At 30.8% G+C, this 12092-nt stretch overlaps 1 protein-coding gene across 2 annotated transcripts in view; it reads left to right on the top strand.

The window, feature by feature from the left end:
* The first annotated feature begins 651 nt into the window (after positions 1-651).
* Ten-m (teneurin transmembrane protein Ten-m) overlaps positions 652-12092 on the top strand; it is an 856961-nt gene continuing 845520 nt past the window's right edge. For both annotated transcript variants that reach the window (XM_083036706.1, XM_083036710.1), the window contains exons 1-9: positions 652-883; positions 1239-1336; positions 1492-1553; positions 1945-2031; positions 2254-2336; positions 2539-2625; positions 2809-2868; positions 3633-3899; positions 4218-4266. The gene's annotated coding sequence lies outside the window, so the exon portion shown is untranslated. The remainder of the gene's footprint in view (positions 884-1238; positions 1337-1491; positions 1554-1944; positions 2032-2253; positions 2337-2538; positions 2626-2808; positions 2869-3632; positions 3900-4217; positions 4267-12092) is intronic.

Here is a 12092-nt window from a genome sequence, read left to right on the forward strand (position 1 = left end):
GATGACAGAACTTTTGAAATTTAGCCCGATCTCATCTTTATCTTTGAAAATACGAGTTTTTCGTAAATATTAATTGTTAAAAAAATTGTCTATTTATTTTTTTCAAATAAACTTTATGGAAGAGCATTATACATGATTACCACTGTGCGAGAACTGTATTAGAGATAACAGAACTTATCAAATTTAGCCTGATCTCATCTTTTTATTCGAGAATACGAGTTTTTCGTAAAAAATTATTGTTAAAAAAATAAAACTGTTAATTACTTTTTAGTGACCATTAAGTTGATTACAATCAGCGTGTATATATTATATATTTAAAATATTTGTCTCATATTAAAAAAATATTTTAATAAATTTTTAATTGCATAGCATATAAATACAACGTTTGCCCAACAATCAATAATTTGTTAAAACCTTAATTAATTTACATAATAAAATATATTGTTAACATAATAAAATATATTTTAATTCATAAATTTTTATAATTTTCGATCGCATATAAATATAATATTTATATGACCATGTTATGTTCTAATTTTTGAAGTTCGCGCGCATGCAAGTGTCTAGGGATATCGCAAGGTAGCGTGAGCATCGATCTTCGCGCGGTATACTTCCCGCGTTATACTTCCGCTCCCACCGCTTCCGCCGTAATCAAGAGCTCATAGCCTGACGTGCAAAGTGCAAAGTATCGTGCGATTATTAATTGTATTCAGTATTCAGTGATTAGTGCGCGCGTAATCATAGGTAATTGTTTTCGCGAGGGAACGCTTATATATAATAAATTGGGGGGTAACTGGTTAGTGCAACGAAGAGGCGATAACGAGACAAAATAAGAGAAGAGGAGAAAGTCTTGAGTGGCATCAGGCGATGAAAGAAACATGAGGTGAATAAATTATTGTCAAATATTAAAATGATATTATAATATTCGACTCTCTGTAGCATATAAATATGATATGTTTATATGACTATTGATGATTTGTTGTAATCTCTGCCGTTCGCGTGCACGCGAGGTTAGTGTCAAGAGACGTCGTAAGGAAGCGTCAGTATCGATATTGGTATCGATATTGGCGCGACTTTCTCTCGTTTCTTCTTCCCGCTATAATCGAGAGCACGTCGCCTAACCTTGAGTGCAAAGTTTCGCGCGATCATTAATTGTATTCAGTTAGGGCACGTGTAATCATAATTAATTGTTTTTACGAGCGAATGCTTATATGTATATAATAAATTGTGTTCACTAGTGAGTGCAACGAAGAAGCGATAATGAAGTGAGATGAAGTAAGAGACGAGAGAAAAGACTTGGTCGGCATATCAAGCGAAGATGAAGAAAACATATGAGGTAAAAATAATTTATTAGTTATTTATTATTATTTGTAAAAGATTAAATAAAGAAAAATTTAAATGCGCGTAATAATTACTTTTAGAAATATTAAATATAATTTGAATATTTGCTTTAATATATAATAAAATAAAGATTATTTCTGTATTTTACAGATTAACGGTATGCACTACGATATGTATTAGGTTATGAAACTCGACCGCTGCGCATTGCATCCGTAAGTTTAAAATATTTTCTACTTTAATTAGTAGAGTACTTTAATTAGTAGAGTACTTTAATTAGTAGAGTACTTTAATTAGTAATGAATTTTGGAAAATATACGTATAAAATAAATCAATGAAACATAATAATATAAGAGTAACATAAAAATAACATAAGAATAACATAAGAAACGAACCAAAAAATTAAAATTTTTTAAATATTATTAATATAAATATCTAAAGTTAAATTTGCAAAAATAATAAATGCAAAAGTATAATTTTTTTATAATTTGTTTCCTTAAATAACTTGTTAATTTATGTTATAATTATATTCAAAATGAATAAAAATTATATTCAAAATAATAAAAGTTTAAGTTAGAATAATTAATTTTTCTTTATATGTTACAGATCAACGTAGCAACTCAAAAAAGTAGGACTCAAAAAATTTGAAAGCATCGAAAAGAATGGATTGGATGTCGGACGAGAAACTTCTAGGTTTTTATTAACAATTTATTAGTTACATTAAATTAAAATTTGGCAGTTTAATGTATTTAATAATAATATTTAATATATTGTATATTAAATATTGTATATTAAATATATTTGTGTTTGTTATTGTATGCATCGAATATAAAATTCAATATGCACATAATAATATTTTTACATATTAATTATTTTAGGCGCTGTTACAGTTTGGATTTAATTTCTATTTTACAGATCAACTTAGCTGAAGACGTCGACAACCTGAGAGGAGGAGGAGGTCTAGGAGAGACATCGGGCGCCGGCGGATCAACCCTAGGGTGAGGATTTATTATTCATTTATTTAATTAATTTACATCAAAATTCATAAAATGATTTATTATAGTGCTTATTATTGTAGGTCTTAAATATATTGTAAAATTCAATGCATATAATAATATGTATTGAATTCAATGAATAATTGTTTTACTTATTAGTTGTTTTAGGCGCTGTTATAATTTGAATTTAATTTCTATTTTACAGATTAATTTAAATACAGAAGACGTTGACAACCTGAGAAGGAGGAGAAAGTCTGGGAGAAACATTGAGCACCGGCGGAGCAACTCTGAGGTGAGGATTTATTATTTGTCTATTAATTGTATTGAATCAAAATGTATAAAATGTTTTAATTATATTTCTGCTGAGTATATATTGTACGCGTAAAAAATATAAAACGCATACACAATAATAGTTTTCTAAAATATTAATTACGATTGGCATTGCTACAATTTGGATTTTATTTGTATGTTACAGATCAGTGTAACTTCGATGCGGTTGTAACTCGATGATCGATCCACTGTTGTACATCGGCTGGTGAATAATAAACTATTATTTTATTACGGAGGTAACGGTGTATTATAGAGATTAGATTGTGTAGATGTAGATGTAGATCTAGATAATAGACTGTTAGATAGTTTCCGTTACCTCAAAATGGATGGATTACAATAGATTAAGAATATTTCCGTTTAAAAGAAATACGGGAAACATTTTATAATACATATACTTAGTATATTTAATCTAATTTATTTTACAAAGCACAATAATTAATGATTATGAATTGCGTGTTTAATTAATTTTATGTATAACATTTTTGTATAATTGATTATATAATTATAATTACTTCTTTATTATACTATATCAATATTATACTACTGTTTTGTAATCCATTCATTTATGATGATTGCTAATTTGATTGCTAACTTGATTTTAGATAGTTAAAACAAAATTAATTAAAACAAAATTAATTAAAACAAAATTGTAGTAAAAAATAATGTGAGATCTAAAAGATATTTTGCGGGTATTTTTTCACGATTAAACGAAAAATGAAAAGAATAGTGATTAAAAATTTGCATACTAATTTAGGACAATATTTCAGAATTTTAATGCAAATTTTACTATGCGTTTACCATATTTTATTATTTCTTACTTTGAGATTGTCGGTTGCATTGATTGATTATTGAGTTTTATCGATTTTTCGCGATGGTCGACGCTTAATAAAAAATATACAAATATTAAAATAATAATTTTAATACTATAATAATTTTTTTTTAATATATAAAAAATATTGCTCGTTTTAGTGCGGGAATGTCGTCTAAAGTATCGCGCGTTTAGTGCGGGAATGTCGTTCAAAGTATCGCGCGTTTAGTGCGGGAATTTCGTCCAAAGTATCGCGCGTTTAGTGCGGGAGTTTCGTTCAAAGTATCGTGCGTTTAGTGCGGGAGTGTCTTTCAAAATATTTCGCGCGTGTTTCGGAAATCGACGGACTTTAACAATGAACGGACAATTCTGACCTGAGAGGAGGAGCAGGCCTAGGCGGCATCGGGCGCCGGTGGAGCAACTTTGGTGTGAGTATTGTAACACTGTATAATACTTGTTATAAATCGCATATATATATTATCTTCTATTTCTATATATTAGAATGAAAGATTTAAACAAAAGAGAATTAGAGAGAAATATTTTTGATATATAAGTCTTATAAAAGTTTATGATTTATGTTATGAAAGATATAATCTTTATATATACAAAATTTATGAAGTTACTCAATTATACATCTACTGATGATTGTACGCATCGAATATAAAATTTAATGAGCAATAATAATTTTTGAAAATATTAATTATTTAAAGCGCTGCTATAATTTAGATTTTATTTATATGTTACAGGTCAACGTAGCTTCGATGCAGTCGTAACTCCGCAGTTTCGCATCGGCCGGTGAGTGATGAATTATTATTTTATTAGGAGGTAATGATATTTTGTATTAAATTGTGTAAATTAGATTATGTAGATGTAGATGTAGATCTAGATCGTAGATTGTAGATAGTTTTTGTTTTAATATATTTACAAAATTGTCTATTTTCTATTTCTCTCTTTAATGTTGTATAATGATCATACATATGATTATATCTCTTCGCAATATCCGTTCGAAGTTGACAATGAGTATCAACGATTCGAACATTATTGACAATAAGATAGCCCCACCGAAAATAAGCATTATATGCAACAATATTGTCCCTTACTAAAAAAAGATATATTTTTTTATATATTATTATCAGCTAGATTCTATCGCGTATCTGACATATAAAATAGTTATAATTCCAACCTAATTTAAAGTTATCTAGGTATTGAGGTGATCATACAGTCGTTATGCTGTGCAATTCGACAAGACCATTCACTAAATATGCGAAATACGTCAGTCGAGAACAATGAACACTCTATATTTTAAGAAATTTTTTACAGACTTTAAAATCAATATATCTTAGAATTAATCTATCGACCCATTTTTAATACAAAAATCATGCTTTTATAAAAACAAGCTTTTTAAGAAAAATTTTTTTCTTTTTTCATTAATATATTTAAATCTATATATATATATATATATATATATATATATATATATATATTTGATGACATTAATATATTTAAATCTATATATATATATATATATATATATATATATAGAGAGAGAGAGAGAGAGAGAGATTCAAATATATTAATGAAAAAAGAAAAAAATTTTTCTTAAAAAGCTTGTTTTTATAAACGTATGATTTTTGAATAATCATTATTTTTCTAAATTTTTTAAAATTAATTTTTAATTAATTCTTTTGTTTAATGCACAAAATTATGTATCAAACATTTAGTATTATATTGTATTTTATACTAAATGTTTGATACATAATTTTGTGCGTTGAACAAAAGAATTAATTTAAAAAAATTTAGAAAAATAATGATTATTAATAAAAGAAGATACCTTTGAGAAGATTGCCTTTGGCAATTGTTGTTTAGCTGTTTGTATTCAATAAGCAATATCTGTATTCAATAAGCAAAAATAATTCAAATGACCAATACACAAAACACACGCACAAGCCGATGCAATACAATTTCGCTTTCATACACTGAGAGAATTTTCTCTTAGAATTTACCTTGAAAATCATGGTAATCGTGGAACAATATGGTATGGAAAGAATTTTATAAGAATTTCTTTGATTAATATTTATCACAATAAAAATAATAATATCTATCACAATAAAATATAAAATTTGTTTGATTAATTTTTCTAAACTGCATAGTAAAATTAATCAAACATATTTTATATTTTATTGTAATAGATATTATTATTTTTATTGTGATAAATATTAATCAGAGAAATTTTCATTAAACTCTTTCCATACATATTGTTCCACGATTATCATAATTTTCAGGGTAAATTCTAAGAGAAAATTCTCTTTGTGTATGAATATTAAATTACTCAAGTAACATTAACTCGTTTCTCAAAATACTTACTATAATGATAATTAATTATAATTGTTGAAACAAATTTATTTTGACATTATTCGAAATTAATATTTTGTAAAAGTTTTTGAATATACCGCGAATGACCATAAATGTTGGATTAAAATTATTGAGAAGTGTTATTGCGAAAGCCAAGATCGCTATCGCACTGATAAGCAATCATTTCCCAATTTTATGCCATCTCCATAGGGGATATATAATTAGTAGGATGAAAGTTAGCTAGGATGAAAAGTTATATATCCGCGGCGAGATATCACGATTGAAACATGCACTTTATAAAAGATAATCGTATGAGAAAAAAGAACAATTGTAAATGACACAATTAATACATAAATTATATATTAAAAGCTTTTGAATTTTATAAATTTGTATAATTGTACGCATTTAAATGAATGAGAAAGATTTTTATATAGAAAAAAATCTTTTTTTAATATTATGCATATTAAAATAATAATTGCACGTTATAATAATTGTAATAAATAATAAATTAAAAATAATGTTACATAAACTTTTAAGAATAATTTTCTTAATCGTTAAATATATTCTGTATGAATGTGATCTTCTTTAAATTTATGTTTAAAAATAATCTTTAATAGAAATGTGCAAAATTGTTTATTTTTAATTCGCGATGGACTTACCAATATTTAACTGTGTTTACGTAAGTGTTAATGTATAGAAGATTGAGCCATCATAGGCCAAACACTTCTCGTATCGCATCCGGATTATCCCAAAATATGCTGGTATTAATTAAATAATATTAATGTAAATTGTCGATATGTGCCGCGCCAAAGAATTTTTTTAGATTCAATATATATAGCAAATATATTAGGCTCTTTTCTCTTAATAAAAAGAAAAAAATAGGATATCGCAATAATAGCAATATTCCACTGCGTGAGTATTTTATCTTTCTTTCTTGCATAAAAGCATAGATAAAAGATAGCATAAAACACTTAGATTATGTATCTAAAAAGAAGATATTATCCCTGCATGTAGCTTGGTAAGCCGATGTTTGGTGAGCTAATGTCAAGTTTTAAACATTGAAAAAAAGTTTGTTGGCTTTGTGTATCAAACTTTCTTATTTATTTAAGAGTTTTATAAAACGGAACATGTAATTTTCAATTACAATGTAATGTCAAAAAATTGAAACTCGTGTAACTCACATACAGTACCGGCCAAAATTATATTTTGATTTTTTCAGCATAACTTGTTTAGTGCACGGATCTCTATCAAATCATAACATGTTTTGAAGGTTGGTATAACATTGAATTATAATTCAATATATGTTATACCGTCCTTCAAAATATGTTATGATTCGTGTAGAGATCCGTGCACTTTAAAACAAGTTATGCTGAAAAAATTAAAAGGTGATATAATTTTGGCCGGTACTGTATGTTAATAATATTCAGCGTATTGACGGCCTCGGACTTGTCTTCTATAACACATCTTCGACACATCTTCTGCCCAATTGATAGATGCAAACCGCCAGTAGATCCGTCGGAAATTTCCCGGAAGCGTCGTAAAACTTGATCGCCCATCCGGTCAGATTTCGCACGCCGTTTAGACCGGAGTGGCACTGATCTCTGCAAGTGTCGTCGTCTATCGTGTCGATCGCTTATTGCGGAGTAACGTAAACTCGCGAGAATAAAGGGATGTTTTCGATACTATCATACTTCAACTCCCGTTGGACGTTTTCGAGTGTATTTCCGGTGTCCGCAATTTTTCCGGTGTCCCGATCGAGTCGCGCTTACATATTAGAAGAAACTGCATCCATAACGCACGCGAAATTATCGTCGAGTCTTCGTCCTTTGCATGTGATATGTGTCCTGCATTTTATACTCAGAAAAATCTAGTACGGAAAATTCGATCTGACACCATTTCGCAATTTTCCAATGTATGCTCTTACAGTTTGCTTGAAATAAAATATACGACTTGTCGCGTCTTTGCAAATTTGAAGCTCCTGAGAAACAAATAATTTTGTAAAAAATAAATTTTTTGTCGGATATTGCAAACGGAATCGCTTATCGCCATTAAACCAAAATTTATTAATGAGTATCAGAAAAAAAATTATGCCATCGATAAATTATGCCTTGTTATATCTTTTTATATCTTTCTTAGCTACAACAAAAATTGATATGATGAATGGGTTTTATGGATTTACGAGAAGTCCTATTTAAATTTCATATCTGATAGACGTAAAAATCGGTAGAATGTTTATAAGCTCTCATATATAAAACGCAGCTTTTATATGTGTGTTGTATTTCCTAAATAAAATTTAAAACGAGATATATATATAATTATGCAATATAGAAATTAGATCAGTTTTAAATTTCATGGTTTTTGCATATTTACGATTTCTTTAACAGAATATTACAATATTCTTTTCTCTAAAAATTTAAATTAAGTTTTATTAAATTTAGAAAAAATTAATAGGCAGAAAAATTATTTTATATTAAGAGAAAAAAGAGGGAGGGAGAAAAAGGAAATAAGTTATTAAATAACAGTTTATTTCTATTATTGTATATATAGGTTATTGTATACATATAGATGTATTATATAGAGATTTAAATTCTGTGTACCTATATCATTTTTCGTATACTTTCACTCATCGCACAGTTTAGACATTACGTAAAAATCCCAAAAATGCTACATAACAATATACATTATTATGGTATACGTATATAATGGTATTACATAATGCCAATTAAAATAAAATAGCAATTGAAATAAATATCATTATTATTAATGATATTGATATTCTTATCTCTCTTATCTATTGCAATTTAGACTTAAAAATGTACGTTCTAAACGCATATTTGCAATTAATTTGCCTTAAATATAAGACTTATGTTTTATTAGCGTGAAAACGCGAAAGAGGATACATTCTTTTAGGGGGGGCTATACAGAAGAAACTTTCTCTCTGCCTTAGCTGTTGCGCACTTTACGAGACAAAATCTCATAAAGAGTTCGCTGCTCCCTTGCTTAAATTGATAGGCGATCCTCGACCGGATGTTATCGCGGTCGCGAGATGATTTACGCTTTATAGCGTCACGTGAATTTTACTTCCGTTTACCTACAATGTCTGTGGTCGCCGTTTATGATTTTCACTTTGGATCGCGTTTGCCTGTCACACAGAATGCGAAGGTAAACGAAGTTTACTTCCCTCCCCTTCGCGCTTTACGCACATTACCGATAATACGTACGCACATAAACTGATGAAAAAGTTGTATAACATCGATCATATTTCATGCTTATGATCCTCCTATGTGCATGCGCGTGCTTTATTTATGCTACGTTTCTACATTGAAACTAATTACTGGGGAGTTCCTCCCCTTCCTCTCCTCTCTCTCAACTTCACCCTGCTTCTTTCCGACCCGGAATGCTCGCACGACACGTTTGGCCCCGACATATTTTGCGCGCAGACATAATTGCTTACCCCCTTTGTTTATATCCCGTATTATTAAAGTGTCATACTGCGCGCTTTCCTACAGTGACATACCTTTGCGAGTGTTTACATATATATATGTAGATCATTGCCAGTTGAAGATAATATCCAACTAGATAATTCTCTACGTTTCTTTAATGTAAATTTATGGAAATGTAAATTAACGTTAAGTTTGCTCTGCAAACATCTTTTTATTTATTAATATTCGTTAATTATTTACGGAGAAATAATATATATTTGTATATAAGAAATATATAATTTTCGAATGCTTTTTCAACTTTCCCTTTCATTACTATAAAGAATTTTGCATTTTCGTCTAGGTGTCAATCGTACACTGTCGTAAGTAAGAGCTCGACAATGTTCGAGCTCTTGTCTATCTCACTGTTCGGCTCTCCTATTTAATTTGCCGTCTATATGAATAAAGTATAAGATTGTTATAATTTTCTACGCGCGGAAAAGAGAATGAGAAATTTATCGATTTCCATTATAAAAAATACATTTTGCAGCCTAGAACTAGATCCGATATTATCAGGCAGCAAGTGCGCGAGAGTCGATATTACGCGACGTGGAATCCTCATGATCGTGAAATATATATACGAATATCCGGGGAGACTCTCTCTCCGACGAGTGCTTCCGGTTCCCGCGCTTTCCCGGGTATGAAGCCACAAAATCGCATAGTCAACGTGATCCCGAACGTCCGAGGAATCCGAAACGGTTGGAGCGCGAGCGGTACGACCTACCACGGATCACTTCGTACCAATTTGGACTACGATGCTGCGCGGGATCGTGGCCGCGAGCGAAAGCCCGGAACGGGACCCTTGAAATTCTAGGCTTCAAGATCCCGGGACTACGACGGGTCTTCAGAAGCCAAGAATTCGATAGCGGTTCAGAATCGCGGCTGTTCCGCATCTCTGACGTCTCCGTCGAACGCGAAGATTTCCTTCCCTAAAAGTTACGAGCGAATTTTTAGCAAACTAGTCCCTCGATCTTATCTTCTCCTTATTATCCCCTTGTTTTTTAATTAAATCAGCAAAGTAACTCGAAATAAAAAAATTAATTATTGATTAAGACTTAACTTAAATTGATGTCATTATATCAATCGCATTCGCGATTCTACAATTCTTAGAATACACTTCATCTCGTTCTCTTACAAAGCGATGCTGAAGAAACTGTTGCAATCTGAGAGGTCGTTCTTCTTTTCAATTCAATTTACTCCTAATTTAAATGACATAAAAATTGCATATCCAAAAGGAAATTCTTAAACATATTCTTTTGAGATATAGCGAAAGCAAGACTGAAATTTTTTTAACGCACTTTACCCTGGTGTGCTTTTGCGTTGTTGTTGCCCCCCGCAAGCCGACGATGAAGCGGTGATGACGTGCGACGAAGATGCCAGTGCGAGGTAGTTAAGTTGAGAGAAAAGGTAACGCAGAAGTCGAATACAATAGAAAATATTCGTCGTCTGTTATTGCCTCGCACGTACGCGCGACGTACGTGTCGGTACGTTCTTATTTACTTTATCGAGAAGGCGAATCGCGAAGGCGGTGGCGACGGCGGCGCCTACGATAGCACGATTTCCACGTTCTTCTGTGCCCGGTTTCCCTGATTTTCCCCCCTGTACGCCAACCCTTTTTCTTCTCTTCCTGACGATCTGCTTCCTCCACCCCGTTCGTCTCTTTGGGAACGGGCCGCCGGACGTGATCTCTCCGTGCATCGTCTCGTTAGTATGGCTGCTTATCTGCTTTTCTTGTCCCCGAGTGCGCAACGTGAATGCCGCGCGTTTCTCCCCATTGTTGTTGATTTCGGTCCACGTGTGCACGCGCGAGGACGACTACGAGTCCGCGCCATCGCTTCTCTCTATTCTGCGAGACGTGCCCCGACTACTGTTGAAAAGCCTCTCTCTCTCTCCCGGATGCGTTTCCTCTTCATCCTCCTCGAAGATGCTACCGCGTCGCGTGACGTTCCTCCCGCGGGACTGAACGAGACTGAAAGACAACTGAGTTCGCCAATATAAATACCAGAATCAAAGCATAACCCTCTTCCTCCCCCCTGATTTTTTCGCTATGACACACCTTTTTTCTTGGATAATGTCGCATTTTATGCCAAAAGATATAAATCGAAAACAATTTTAAACAAATAATATTTTAGACAAATAATATTTTAAACAAATAATAATGTTTTCTTTTTAGAAAGAAAGAGTAATGTATTTGGCAGGTTATTACAAAAGAGCTATAATATTATAGTAGATTGATTTCAGTAATATAAAATATATCAAAAGCGATGAATTAAAAAAAATATTTTACATATATTTGACTAATAAAATTAACAAAGTATAAGTTTGCAGAAAAGTCGATTTATCTGTTCGTAAATCGATACAATTGCATATATATCATATCATATATACATCATATATAAAATCATATTATTGATCAGAGCGTCACTTTTCCTGCAATTATTTGATGTTATTTAAATTTTCAAAATCACAAAATGTCAAAACTTTTCCTCATGTGAATATCTGTAACATTCCAAAGTATACTTTTGAATTAGCATTTTACTATTGTTAAACTTGAAGCCTGAACTTGAAACTGCTCCATTGAACCTACATTAACATATGGAATGATTAAAACAATCAGGAATAATTGAAGCTTAACTAATGTAGAAAGTTTTAAATTATAAAATACTTTTTCAATCGATTCAAAACAATTCGATTATTAAGTAAAACAATTCGGTTATTATTTATTATTAATATCTAAATATTCGAAAATTGGAGCGTGCAGATTCGAATCTGGATACACAATTTTTTGTT

This window comes from Prenolepis imparis, unplaced genomic scaffold (assembly GCF_030444845.1).
Source record: "Prenolepis imparis isolate NDT839.2.m4 unplaced genomic scaffold, iyPreImpa1.0 SCAF_4, whole genome shotgun sequence".
NCBI lineage: Eukaryota > Metazoa > Arthropoda > Insecta > Hymenoptera > Formicidae > Prenolepis > Prenolepis imparis.